The 16,025-nt window shown below is 30.9% G+C and overlaps 1 pseudogene; it reads left to right on the top strand.

Annotated features, from left to right (window-relative positions):
• The first annotated feature begins 779 nt into the window (after window positions 1-779).
• LOC149564118 (cytochrome P450 93A2-like) lies at window positions 780-5,844 on the top strand (annotated as a pseudogene).
• Window positions 5,845-16,025: the final 10,181 nt, after the last annotated feature.

Genomic DNA, 16,025 nt, shown 5'->3' on the forward strand with positions numbered 1-16,025 from the left:
TTCTTAAATATTTATTTTGTCCTTTCTTTGTGAATCATCTATACATTTTTTTTTGTTGGAAAAAATGTGTACAAAATTATTTAAATATGATAACAACAAAACATGTGGCATTTTCCCTAGTCAATTTTGGTATATCTCATAAAAATATATTTTTAAACTAAAATATATCAATTATTAAAAATAATAATGAATTTATGCTTTTTAAATAAGAATTGGAAACAATTTTATTGTTATAAAAAATGACAACTTATCTCAACTGATTTTTATGTTTTTTAAATTTTATTTTATTTTAAAAATATTTTAATTTGTATGTACAAACTAAAAATATACAAATATTAATATGGCATACAAAAATAGAGTACACTTTTCAAATATATATATTAGTCAATGTGCCCTTGGTCTACTAGGGAAGTTGAATGGCTCACAAAGAGCCCACTAGGGATCAAGTCTTACTGAGTGCAAGACTCTGATATCATAAGGGATGAGGTCAGGATTGTGACTTGGGTGATTTTGACAGTGTGGATGCTCCTCAATCCTTGGCTTTAAGTCAAAGAGGTTTCAAGCACGAGTGGGCCTATTAAAGGAAGATATGCACTAAAGTTGAAGCTCTTCTTATCTTTAGCATTTGTCCTATAATACCCATAATAAATATATATTATATATTACCCATAAATACATTTCTATTTTTATTAAAAAAAAACTTTTTTCTTGTTTCATTGTTCTTGACTTTAATACTCTCACCCAAGTTTTCCTTTATAAATTAGAATTTGATGCCTTACATGAATAACACCATAAAAGATTTCTCTGGACCCAGGTTTCAAAGTTTCAATGGATCTTGCAATGATCATTATCTTTCTTAGTGTATTAGGAGCATTCATAATCTTCAAAGCCTTGTTTGGTAGAAGCAAGAAGAATCTACTTCCATTAGGGCCATTGGCTCTGCCATCGATAGGTCATTTACATCTACTAGGAACTCATCCCCACTAGATCTTGCAAAAACTAAGCCTAAAATATGGCCCTCTAATGCAAATTCATTCGGGCTTAGTACTAACACAAGGTGCTCTAGCTCTGATGCAGGATCTATTGAATGTAGGAAGCTGGTGATGGAGGTTTCTCTCTTGATTGGGAAGTTTAATCTAGGTGATTTCATTTATGTTTGTAGGAATCTTGATTCGTAGGGGTATGAGAAACTGATGAAAGATGTGCACACGAGATTTGATAGCTTCATGGAGAAGATCTTGAAGCAACATGAAGATGGAGGAGATGATGGAAGGCCCAAGGATCTTATTGAAATTCTCTTCTCCATTTCCAACAATGAGGAGGCAGAGACGAAGCTTAATAGGGACAACATCAAGGCATTCATCCTAGTAAGTTTCTCAATCTCAACAATTCATTTCATACCTTTTTTTCAAAAGCCAAGATTCATTATTATTCTTTTTATTATTATTTTTAAAGCGAAAGTGGAAAGCTACTAAATATATTTATTTATATTAATATAAGTTGGTTTAAAGACTCGTGAAGGAAAGAACATAACAAGAAACCCTCCAGTAACTACCCAATACAAAGATTCATTATTATTTCTTATTTGCTATTAGATTCGAATTCAAAATCTCTCACATAACACAATTTACTATTATTTCATAAGCCAATGCCTCATTTCATACATCTATTTGAAATATTCTAAGGTATACATTAAGTATTGACTTAGAAGAGTTCAAACAATCAGATGGCTTTCGATACAATTGTTTTAAGAAATCAATATCAGTGATTGTTCTATCCTTAGATTTGTATTGCTCTATTTTGTGTCTTTTTATGTTTGTTCTAAAATAGTTTTCATCATTTTTTTCATATCTTATCTTTTTAAGCTACTATTGATTTGCAAGATTCCATTTTCTAAATCACACCATATCATTATGGATAGGGGAATCAATGACTTCACTACTCATACAAATTATATATTATTTTATATAAAAATAATAAACAATTTTTTGTTTCTTTATTGAAAAAAAATATTTATAAACATAGATAAGTGATGGGGACACAACCCAAGAACCAAATAGACACAACAGAAAAGGGAAAATTATATTAACTGAGAAAATAAGCTAGTACAAACAGTACAGGAAATAAACTTCAAAACATGCCCTAAGGGCTTACAATAGCATAAATCTGGAGATAATTTCTCCTTTCAGTCCCTCCTCTCAAACTCCATGCCGAATTGCCTTTTACAATGCCAGAAATCTCCTTAAATAGACCCCGGAGGGTTAAGGACTAGGAGTACATTCTAGAAAGTGCTAGTAGGCATCCACCGACCAAATAGAAGGTTCCAGAAGCTACGTTAGAAGTCGGTGCAAATCTAGAAGAATCCAAAAACGGTAACTGAACTTCCAGGAGGCATAACTTTTGAACCGTAGCTCCGATTGACGAACTGTTTACATTTTCGAAAAGCTCTCGAAGCGCTCTATAGCCCTATGGACCAGCTTCACTCGTCCCCCTTTTTTTGGCCCTTTTTGAGGTCATTTAATGCCCCTAATCTGACTTTGAAGCATTCTTAGGAGGTCTCCAAAACTCAAAAAACTGCAATAACTTTCAAAGTGTGGGGCCTTTTGACCTGATTCTTTTTCTAGAATGCTCTAAATCACAATTACATTCATCTGGCCAATTCACACCTTCTAGGTCACCAAAATGATGGCCCAATTACATGCTCCTATTTTTTTGAGATTTTCAAACACACTGATAGTGGAACTGTGAGAGTTGGAACCTTTATTTGACCCAAATGGGTATCCAAAAATGAAAAGACATGAAACAGAAACTAAGTCTAAGTACATTTTTTTGGGTGACACAAGATTGCCCTTATACCTCTAGATGCTCCTGCATCAATAAGTCTAAGTATTTGTTTTTTCTTTAATAAGATTAAATTTTATCTTAGAATTTTTTAAAATTATTTGATATTTTTGATAGATGTTAATTCTTTTTATTTTGGATGACTTGTCATTATATGTAATCTAGACTTTGTTTTGTCATAATTGAAGTGGTTGTATTTGTTATATGTATTAAAGTATTTTAAATTTTGAATAGGTCCTTGGTTTGTTGGTTTGTTGAATGTTTCTTAAAAAATATATATTTCAAAATTGGAAGACTTATCTATTAATATGGTTTAATATTAGATTTAAAAACTATCCCAAGTAAGACATCTATTGTGAACAACTAGCCATATAAAAAAAAATGCATTTGCACCAAGAATATTTATTTGACAGCTATTTTTATTTCCACATGGAACTTCAAAACCTCCCCAAAAAATTGTCTATTAAGATTAATGTAGCCTATAGAAACAAATAATATCTTACTTTGCTTAAATCTTCATCTTCATGTAACAATTGTAGGTAGGGTCATTGACTCTCCACCACTAAACCATTAAGTCATGGATGGAAGGGTATCAAAGGATTGGAAATTAAAAGAAGGATTTTAGGAACTATAACAAAAGTAGCTAAAATTTTAATGAACCAATGATTAGAACCCCTCTAATCAAGAATTTCAAAATTTTAATTAGGCTCCCTCCCACCCAAAAATATGAAACCATTTATATCCATTCGTTTAGAGAAGCATCTTCTCCACCCATTTTATTATTCCAAGTAAAAATATGATTAGTTGACCTAATATTGATTAAATTTAAGAGGTTCATTTTCTCATGAAAGAGCTTATAGAAAAGACCCAAATGAGCCAACCCTCCTATTTTCTCATCTATACTTAATATCTATTTGAAATCACCTTGTAACACCCAAGTAAGAAAAGGAGCACACGCTTGAACATACCTAATATGGGCCAAAGAAGGATTTTACAATGAAAATAAAAAAAAGCATACACACAAGTAACCAAACTTGTCTCTCCATCACCCAAACTAGAGGGAACCATAGATAAAGTTGAGTGACTAGAAATCCACCAAAGAGAGAAAACCTTACATGTATTTGGAAAAGGACACATACTTCTAGAGGACCCTAGGGAGATAATAGCTAACATTATCCATAATGCCAAATACTAGAAGAATAATGAGATATGACATCAACTAAATAGTGGACTCTTAAGTACAAAAGACAGTTGAAAAATGAAATGCCACCAAGTCATGAATAGCCTTTTGTCGAGAGGTTCTATTCAACCCCCTAACATTCCATGAGAGAATAATCATTGATGGGAGTGGTGAGAAGTGAGCCTCGATGGACTTTAAAGACCTTCATTCCACCAAAAATTTATTAGCTGACTTAATCTTCTCTTAATCCATTTTGTGACCACCTCTCAAAGAAGTATCAAAAGAGACTTTCTTAATGGGTTGGTTTTGTAAAACAAAATCCTAAGAAGACTCTTTCCCTTTACTAGATGCTTTTACCTCCTTAGCCAAGTTTTCCACAATAATATCATCATGTAAATCTACAAGGTCTCCTAGATCCCATAATATAGGACCTATTGGAGACACTCCTTGATGTTGCATAGAGTCTCTAGATGCATATTCTCCAACCAATACAAAATGAACATGAAGAAACATCTATTGGAAACCCTTCCTCTAAGGTTGAAGTATCTAGCAACTTGTGTTAGTTAAAGCTCTCATTTTTTTTCCTATCCCTATAGGGCCTTTTTTTCCTCCCCTTATTCTAGGACCTAACAATTAGAAAACCATCCTTGCCAAAGTCATCTTCTTGCATAGGGACTTTCCCGTCTGCCTCATTATCCATCTTCAGGATTGAGGAAGAAGGATAACTACCAAAATACCCAACAAAACCACCAAGATACTTATTAAACTAATGACACTAGCTTTGAAGATTTCCATGGTCATGACATATCTGACAATGGAAATGAAGAGATTCATTATCTATTTATTCCACTTACATAGAACCTAAAGAAATTTCCAAAGAATCTAAAAACAAGTTATTTTAGAATTATTTTACTTTATTTTAATAAAAAATATTTACTACTTCTATAATTACTTAGAAATATTTTTATAACCTTAATTAAAATTAAATATGAGTTTTAAATCAAACAGTATTGTTTAACATTCTAATAATGTCAACATAGTTTCTAATTTGCATTTTATTTAATACTAGTGTGATTTTTGGTTCAAAGTTTTGATAGTGGATTTATCCTTACAAGGATGAGTTTAATTTTAATAAATGTTTGAAGGATTTTATGAATTTCTATTAATTAAGTTTGATAAATATTGTAGAACCTATTTGTTGCTAGTACTGATACTTCAGCCATTACAACAGAATGGGTATTCTCAGAACTAATGAAAAATCCTCATATTATGAAAAAAGCTCATGAAGAGATAGATATTATTGTGGGAAGTGAAAGACTTGTTGAAGAAGTGGGTATTCCAAAATTGACTTATCTCCAAGCAATAGTAAAGGAGACTTTAGGTTTGCATGCTACAGGGCCTTTAATAGTGAGAGAATCCATAGAGGATTGTAATATTAAAGGGTACTTTATTCTTGCAAAGATTGGACTTTTTGTTAACATTTGGGCCATAGGATGAGACCCAAACAATTGGGAGAATCCTCTTGAATTTAAACTTGAGAGATTTTTTAGCAATGATGTAGGTTCTAGTATTGATGTGAGGGGTCAACACTTCCATCTTATACCATTTGGAATGGTAGGAGAGGGTGCCCTGAAACTTCACTTTCCTTGTATTTCATTCACTCTACTCTCGCTGCCATGATTTAGTGCTTTGATTGGAAGGAAAATGACGATGAAGAGATTGACATGAAGGAAGGAGTTGGCTTAACACTTCCTAGGGCCAATCCTTTGAAATGCATGGCCACCCCTAGATTTTCCCACCTTCCTACTTACAAATTTGGTTAAATCATTTGGAGTTTGAAAGCATTAATATCATAAAGACATTGGATATTTTCCTTAACGGTTCATTACTCTCGAAGCTAGATTATATGTTTTATATTTTTCATTTTTATAAAGAATAATATCAAGCAAATTTCATATATGATCAAATATGGAACTTTGAATAATCTATTAATTGATCTAGAATCCTATTTTTATGGTATTGATTTATAAAAAATATTTCAATCTTCAAAAGTATAAACTTTAAAGATATATGTAATCAAGTTCGTTAACATGATAATATGATTATGCTAACTTCCTTATATTTTTTAAAAGAACTTATACATTAATATTCACATTATTTATATAAGATTGTAATCTTCAAAAAAAAAAATTAGATATTTGAGTTATCATTAATTAATTTTTATTAAGATCAAATATTATTAGTCCATAAAAATATACATCATAAATTCAATGACTAACTAGTAGAAATACTATTTATTTTTTAATAAAAAATGGTTAACATAGTAAGTGTTAGATATTGATGTTAGATGATAAAAAAGAAAAAGAAAATTTAGATTTTTAAGTTTAATTGAATGGTACTTATATTGGATAAGTTAGTAACATTAATAAATTATTAACTTTTTTATGATTATATGCATTAAATATCGCATTGATAGAATTATTTTACAATAAAAATTTATGATTTCTTGAGATCAATATTTGTACATATATATGATTCTTAAAAATATATTTTATCCCTTTTTTTATATTTTTGGAAAAACGAGTACAAAAGCATTTAAATAGGGTAACAACAAAACTTGTGGTATTCTCCCTAGTCAATTTTTGGACATTGATAATAAATTATTTATTTTATAAATTAACTAAAAAATTATCAATTATTAAAAAAATATGAATATATATTTTTTAAATAAGAATTAGAAACTTTTTTATAGTTATAAAAAAATGACAACTTATCTCAACTAATTTTTATGAATTTTAATTTTTTAAAATTTATGTACTAACTAAAAGCATAGAAATATTAATATGGTAAAAAAATTAAATTACACTTTTCAAATATATATTTTAGATATTTAATTTTTGGAGTTGGAATAATTGTTGATATAACTAATTTTCTAATATCTAGAAATGTGGGAAGGAAACATTAATTATAACAACATGGTTGTGCTTAGTTCAAGTAGCTATTATATTCATTTCTAATAACCTCAATCCTTAAAATAATTGAATGAAGAAATGGATAGAAATGGAAGTTCTTATTATCTTTACTATTCCTCGTGCAACAATAATGCTCATAAATTTATATTGTATATTACCCATAAATATATTAAATTCTATTTTTTAAAACTTTGTTCATGTCACATTGATCTTGACTTTAGTACTCTCACCTAAGTACTCCTTTATAAATGAGGATTTCATGTCTCACCTGAATATCATCATAGGAGATTTCTTTGAAATGAGGTTTCAATGGATCTTGCAATAATCATTAGCTTTGTTAGTGTATTAGGAACATTCATAGTCTCTAAAACCCTATTTGGTAGAAGCAAGAAGAGTTGTCTTCTACCAAGGCCATTGGCGTTGCCATTAATGGGGAGTTTACATCTACAAGGAACTCATCCCCACTAGACACTGCAAAAACTAAGCTTGAAATATGGCCCTATGATGTAAATATGTTTGGGCTCTATTAGAGAATGCAATAATTTGGGAAGATGAATATGTTAGAGTGCATGTTTAGAGAGTTATATATATTGTTACAAGGACAAGGAATATTGGTGGAACCATAAAAGAAGATGAGATAGTGCAAAAGATTCTTAGATCCCTGACACTGTCCCATGGAAACAAGATCAATGCTATTGAGTTTGTGATTCCTCTCATTCCAAGTTTCAATGGGGAGACATTGATTGGTAAGTTCCAAGACTTTAAATCTTCTAGATTAAATGATACATTACCTAAGGTTGAGTCTTATTTTAAGGCTATTGTTCATAAAGGTAAAATATTGTGAACAAAAACTTCAATTACTAGAAGGGTTGGTGGGAACCTTGGAGAATATGCTAAGGATTGGGTAGAAATAGAGGAATATGGATGGGATTGAAGCCTTGCTCACTAAGAGAGCACACAAAGATAAGGGGAATTTTGAAGGAAATTTACCTATAGTATGTTATTCATGTGGTAAAGTTGGTTAGTTTCCTTCTAGATGTCCTACCAAGGTACCTAAGTTCAAACATAATCCTTAGAAGTCAAAATTTCCTAGAAATGTTATTATGTTAGTGAAGATGAGCCTAATATTTAAGCTAGTTAAGATGTGCCTAATATATTATTATGTTAATATGCTAGGTGAAAATACCTAAGATCTTTCAGGACAGTGACGATGAAGATGAAATGGGATTTTTTTCTATTAAAGATGAAAGTATTGTTAAAGAGGAGAAAGCTTTAGTTTCACATATTGAGAAGAAATCAAAATTCATTATAGACAATGGATGTTTACATCACCTGATGGGTGAAAAAGAGATTTTTTTCGAGTTGAAAAAGTATTATGGTAGTGATTTCATATTTGTGACAATACTCCTTGCTCGATTAAGGGAAAGGGTTATATAACTCTTAATGGTAAAACTAACATTGATGATGTTTCATTTGTTGATGGTTTGAAACATTACTTGTTAAGTATTGATAGTTTGTGGATAAGGGTTGTCATTTACAATTCAAAGATAGAATATGTTTAATAATAGATCAATTAGAAAACATTATTGCATCTAATACTAAGACTACAGGTAATTTTTTTCAATTAGATCATTTTGAGGTAAGTTATTTTGTTGCTAATAATATGACATTTTCATTATGGGAAGGATTTGTTATATAAACTTTGATAATATGACAATAATCAATAATTCTAATGCAATAAGATATTGACTAAAATTATGAAGCCTAATAGAATGATGTGTAAAGAGTGTGTAAAGGGTAAACAAACAAGTAACAATTTTCAAAGCAAGATATTTTCTACTAAAGGGAAGTTAGAATTGGTGCATACAAACTTATGTGGTCCTACTAAGACATTGGTGGGAGATACTTTATTCTTTTTGTTGATGATTATTCTAGAATGACGTGTGTTTCTTTGCTAAGAGAAAATTATGAAGCCTTTGATAAATTCAAGATCTATAAAGATAAGGTAGAAAATGAATCTAGATTAAAGATAAAATGTTTAAGGTCTGATAGAGGAGGTGAATTTACATCTGACAGGTTTAATAAATATTGTAAGGAGAATAGTATTTTTAGATGGATTTCAGATCCTATGATACTACAACATAATGATGAGGTAGAGAAAATGAATATAAAAAATCTTGATGCAACAATAACTATGATACTTGAAGAAAAAATGCTACATGTTCATTGGAGAGAAACAATAAAAATACAATATACATCATGAATAAAGTTTCGATAAAAATGCATGGAACATGTAAAACTTCTTATGAGCTTCAGTTTGGTCATGTACCTATAGTTAATTACCTTAGAGTATTTGGAAGCAAGTGTTACATTAAGAGAGACGATGAGATATGAGTGATCGTAGAAGTGATGAAGGAATTTTTATTGGTTAATCTACTAAGATAAAATCTTACAGATGTTATACTTTAAGATTAAAGAAGATTATTAAAAGTGCAAACGTAAATATTGATGAAAGATTTCATGTGAAAGAAAGAACATTTGATTGTGAATCAGATAAGGATAAGTCTATGTCAAAACCAAATTCAAATTGATATGTAGGAAATATTTTCCACATCAAGTCAAATTTTGATATTGCTATCGAGATTTAACTGTATAGTTTTTTAGTCAAACTCATTGACCCATTTTTCATGAGTATTAATTCACAAAAATCAATTTCATATAAGGATAAATGGAAAACTTAACACTCATTGAATCTAGGTGATTCTCATAGAGGTGAAGCACTGTGACTTCCCAAGAGGTCACCCATCCCAGTACTACTCCAACTTGAGTATGCTTAACTACAAAGTGTCCTCCATGGTCAAACCCACTCTTCTTGGAACCTCATTTGCAAAACCTTCACCAAATGTTGTTCCTTATGAATTGTTCATTAGAAAGGCCCTTAAGCTCATCAATTGATAAGTAGGAGATATTTTCCACAACAAGTCAAATTTTGATATTGCTATAAGAATTTAACTATGTATTTTTTGAATCAAACACATTGAACCATGTTTCATGAGTAGTGATTCACACAAATCCATGTCTCATGAGAATAAATGGAACACTTAACGCTCATTGGATCTAGGTGATTCTCATAGAGGTGAAGCATTGGGACTTCCTAGGAGGTCACCCATCCTAGTAATACTCCATCTTGAGTGTGTTGCACTATGAGTTTCCTTAATGGTTAAACCCACTCTATGGCCACCCTTAAACATCACACACTAAGGAAAAAATTAATCTTAGAAAAATAAATCAACTTTGACTATTTAATACTTTTAACTTAGTAATCAAGCTTTAGTTTGTGATGTTTAAGCCATTTGCCACTCTTCTTGCAATCCCATTTGCAAAACCTTCACCAAGTGTTGTTCCTTCTGAACCATTCATTAGAGATCCCCTTATTCTTATCAATCGATAAATAGGATTATTTTCCATAGTAAGTCAAATTTTGATATTACTATGAGGGTTTAACTGTGTATTTTTTGAGTCAAACTCATTGACCCATGTTTTATGAGTAGTGATTTACATGTGTCTATCTCTCATAAGATTAAATGGAAACTTTGCATTTAAGCACGCTCAAGCTAGATTACTACTAGGATGGGTGACTTCTCAAGAATTCTAGCTGCTTCACTTTTGTGAGCATAACCTTGTAAGAAGAGTGGATTTAACCATGGAGGAAACTTCATACAATTAAGTGAACTCAAGCTAGAGTAGTACTAGGATGGGTGACCTCTCAAGAAGTCCCAATGCTTCACCTCTATGGGCATCACCTATATCTAATGAGTGTTAAGTGTTCCATTTATTCTCATGAGATATAGATCTATGTGAATCATTGCTCATGAAACATGGGTCAATAAGTTTGACTTTAAAACTACACAGTTAAATCCTGATAGAAATATCAAAACTAAATTCAAAATCAGAATTAGAGTATATAATATGAACAATTATTTGGGATTGATAATAGGATACATCTTCAAATTAAAGAACCAAGGGAGAACAAATAACACAAAAGTATGTATGTTTAAATCCTTTGGATAATAAAATTTTTGGAAATGCTAGCAGCCGTGTAATGACTAGAGAAAGAATTAGAAATAAATTATGCTTGATATCACAAGTTGAACCTAAAAGTATAGATGAAGATTACAAAGATGAATCATGGATTAATGCAATGAAAGAAGAGTTGGAACATATTGAAAATAATAACACATGGGAATTAGCTCTTACACCTAAAGATAAGAATATAATGGGACTTAAATTGGTATTCAAAAACAATATGAATGGACAAGGAGAAGTGGTAAGGAACAAAGAAATATTGGTATGTAAAGGTTATTCTCAACAAGAAGGTTTTTATTTTGAGGAAACCTTTACTCTTGTGGCTAGGATAGAAACAATCATATTATTTTTGGCATACGTAGCTAACAAGAAATTCAAACTATATCAAACAAATGCCAAATCCTCTTGCTTGAATTGAGAATCAGAAGAGGAAGTATAGATTGAGAAACCTGATGGATTTCCTTTGACAGAGCAAGAAGATATGGTATGCAAATTGAAGAAAGAATTATATGGATTGAAGAAAGCTCCAAGATATTGGTATGTGAGATTAGACATGTATTTGTTTCATTTGGGTTTCAAGAAAGGTAGTGCAAACAAAAATTTATACTTGAAAATTAATCATGAATGTTTGATGATTATTGAAGTATTTGTTGATGACATTATTTTTTTTGGAAATGATGAAATGACCAATAAATTTTCTAAGAAAATGAAAGGAGAATTTGATTTTTTTATGATAGGAGAAATGAAAGAACTTCTTGGCTTGCAAATAACTCGGAATGAAGATGAAATATTTATATCTCAAACAAAGTATCTTAAGGATTTGTTGGTAAAGTTTGGTATGGAAAATTGTAAACTAGTTAGGACTCCTATGGTAACTAGATGTAATGAACTCGACTATTGATTCACTTAGTACATTTCAGATAAGGTACACATCTATGATTGGAGGATTATGATATCTAACAAACACTGGACTTGATATAGAATATGTTGTTGGAATTGTTGTTAGATAGCAAGATTAACCTAAGGAATATCATTTAGCAGTTGTGAAGAGGATTTTCAGATACTTGAAAGGAACATTTTAATGTGGTCTATGGTATGATAGATCTAATGAATACACCTTATATATGCTTATATTGATGCAGATTGCACAAGAAACATTGATTGAAGGAAAAGCACAAATGGAGGAGCACTTTTCCCAGGTGGTAGATTATTTTCATGGCTAAGAAAGAAGCAAGATTATATATCTCAATCTACTACTATAGTAGAGTATTTTTTTGCTCCAAATAATTGCACTTAGTTTGTTTGGATGAAACGTATGCTAGAGGACATTGGATATCCTTAATTGAATAAACTATTATGCATTGTGATAATACAAGTACTATAAACATGTTAAAGAATCTTGTTTTACATTCAAATGCTAAGCACATATCTATTAAATATCATTTTTAGAGAGAGACACTAGTATAGAAGGAAGTATGATTGGAATATGTAAACACAATTGAACAAGTTGTATATTTTCACTAAGCCTTTGACAAAGGACACCTTTTCTTAGAGGTATTTTTGGGCTGATGACCCCTCTATGTGAATATTAATTGATGTAGGTATGCATCAGTTTTATAGAAACTCGAGCACATTCATACACCTAGACATGATGTTTGGTATTGCTCCTAAGGAGGAGTGGTCACATTAACCAAAGCTAAATTTGAGATCTCTTTTGATGATATTTTGGTAATAGGGATTTGCTTTAGGTATTTGGAGTGTTCCTTGTGGAAAAACTTTCATTAGGGAAGATATGCATGTGGGAAGTTGGAAGGTTGTACATGTTGAGGATATTTAGAAAGTTGTACTTAGATGATACTTTTGGATTGATAGTTTGTCAACATATGTTTCCTTCAATTCCAAAGGGAGAGATTGATGAGATTGGTAGAAAAGGATTGGGGGCGGGGGGGGAGGATTTTGTATGCTTGAGATGGAACACATGTTGTATTAATTAAATTTTTCATTAGTGATGTCCACATATGTTCTAAGGTTTCAAACATATTACATTTTATTGATCAGTACAATACAAAAAGTGATTGGCACTCCTAAATATACAAACATGATTTTCTATTACAAGATCAATGTAGAAATTATGTCTATGGTCACAATATCTTATGTAATGTTATGGATGCATTATGTATTTTTTGGTGAAGATTGGTAGCATACTAGTGAGAAGGGAACCATGCTAGAGGTACTTACAATATTTCAGCTGTAACTTGATGGTGTGACGAAATTAATAATTGTGAGCATATAAGATGATAGAAGACTCATTGGTGTTCATATGTTCAAAATTATGGATCATTTGGTTAACATTGTAAATTAATAGTTGTTGATGTGTAATGTGTGATATTTTTTTCTAATAGTTGACTAGATGATGTAGCATATTGATCTCTATTGGCAAGACTTAATTATGGATTGTAGCATGTGAATCACTTTATGTAATTATTTTTTAATTAATTGAGGAGGGGTGTATTCATTAGTGTGGTCTTATGGATTTAATTTTTTATTGGGGAAGTCCTAATAGGCCGACCTAATTGCTTTAATATATTTGGTATAAAGGAAAGTTATTTTACTCATTTTTGATATATGGTATGGTATGGATGAAATGGTATCATCACAAGCATTAATGTTGGACTATCCTAATTGAGTTGAAGGACTATCAGATGCTTTGAGAAGAGGTGTGAGTGGAATCTATCATTCCTAGTGGACTTAAAAGGAACTATTTTGGCAATTGAGTTGCAAATCAATCAGTTCATGCATATTGCATTTGTTGTCCAAATGAGGAGGTGATTTAACCTTCTTATCCTTTGGGCAGTGTGCTCAGGCAGCACGATAATTTTTCTCTCATCAACTTGTAAAAGGGTTGTGAACCTTCTAACAAGGGTTCAAGGAAATTTAATAGGGATTTGTCCTTTATCAAGGAAATTGGAGTAAATTCATTATATTTGACTCCTAACATGGTCACATCCTTTAACAGGAAACTTATATATTGGTACAATATGGTTTTCCTAAAGAATAAAAATCAATATATTATGGTCTTGGCTTTCTTGTTTTATTCATTGATGTCTTGTTTGTTGGTGATCAATTTTATAAGTTAGTAATTAATTTTATTTATCCACAACTTTTTCAACCCCCCTCGGACTTGGACCCTTATTAACACTATGGTTTTCTAAGCATTGCAATTATGGATAAAACTAATTTAGGGTTCATGTGTTGAATAACTGTGATGAAATCAAAAATCCTCACCCTACATATTGTTAGATCTTAGTTATATGACATCATTAATTCTTTGTACGCATATTACATTTTGGTTTCTCAAATTAGAATTATTGGCTAAAATACATGAATGTACTCATTAATGTGCTAACAAGGAATTGGGAAATTGGGTATAGGTTTAAGGCTTTAATTGGTTAGGTTTAATTTAATTGATTTTTTACTTCAAATTCTATTTGATTTTTAAAAATAGTGTTATATCTAATTGGGTAATACATGAGAACTTGCTCAATTTTTTATTATTTAAATAGAAATTTACAGTATTATTGAGAATTAATATTATATTTGAATATACAAAAACTTGTAGTCCATTAATCACTAAGAAATCATCAATATAATGAGAGTCATCATTTTTTATAGTACTTACCCAAAAAATATCCGAGGAGATGGGAAATCGAACTACTAAGACCAATCATACAATCTAAAGATCCCAAATCTTAAGCCATTGTATTGAAATACAAAAACTCCTCTATGTTGCCCCCCCAAAAAATGAGGCACTAAGATGGTGTTCCTTTGCTCTTAAAATAAAATAAAATAGTGAAGTATGTGTTGTGTGAGAAGTAGGTTGATAATGATAAAATAACTACACTTAGCAATATGCTACATATACAAAAGGAAAATAAAATAAAAATAAAGACCTAAGATAAAGACAATAGGGAAGAATTTGGGATTGAAATATGGAGACGATTATGTTGAATATAAGTGTTGAACACCCTAGGTTGGAGGTGAGGTTTTGGAAGATGGGGAGAAATAGAATATAGAGGTTGTACACACTAAGTTATAAACATCTAGGTCATAGGGGTGTTAAGTACTCTAGTATAATGGTTGAATTATCAATTGATGTCTAGAAATTGTGATATTATTTTTTTGTTAGCAAGGGGTCAAAGTCAAACACTTTTTACTAGAGCTAGGAACAAATGATAGGTCGAATCCCAAATTTCTTTTATTGGAACAATGAAATAGTAAGACCACATTAGTGAGGCACTTCTTCCTTAGTTTTTTGCTCTTACAACCTTATGTCACCTTGTGTTATCTTAATCTTCTTTATTTACTCTCTCATTGTCTTTAAGTATTACCTATCTCTTCATTGATTCTCTACAATAATCTCACCTTATCTATCCATCCTTATATCCCCCTATTCTTATCTCCCCAGTCACCTTATCACCCCATCCCCTTATTTATCTCTCAAATTATCCTCTATAATCTCTCTCCATATTTCCCTAGGCAACTCATCTAATCCTTCCATCCTTATTTATCCAACACTACTCCTTATCTCTCCAAGAAGCTCCTTGTAAGAATTTCCCTAAGGAGATGAATGAGTGCCAAGATCTAGAATCTCAATAGATAGTACAAGAGATATAGGGAAAAAATGATCAATTGATTGATTAAATAAATGATAAATAAAATAAAATGGATGTCTAGTTTATAAATCTAAAATAGATATGTCTAATTAATGATAACAAGGAGTGATGAAAGAGGTAACCTATCAACCACACAAGGTGGAATCACATGTCCTCCAGTGGAAGATCATCCTCCATTGTATAATTATGTATAACTTGTGCAACAATGTGAGGATAGTAATGCGAGAAGAATGCTAAAGGAGGATCTTGCACATAAAGAGATGTACGATAGCA

Source organism: Cupressus sempervirens, chromosome 4, assembly GCF_028749045.1.
Source record: "Cupressus sempervirens isolate cs-2001-9-10 chromosome 4, ASM2874904v1, whole genome shotgun sequence".
Classification (NCBI taxonomy): domain Eukaryota; kingdom Viridiplantae; phylum Streptophyta; class Pinopsida; order Cupressales; family Cupressaceae; genus Cupressus; species Cupressus sempervirens.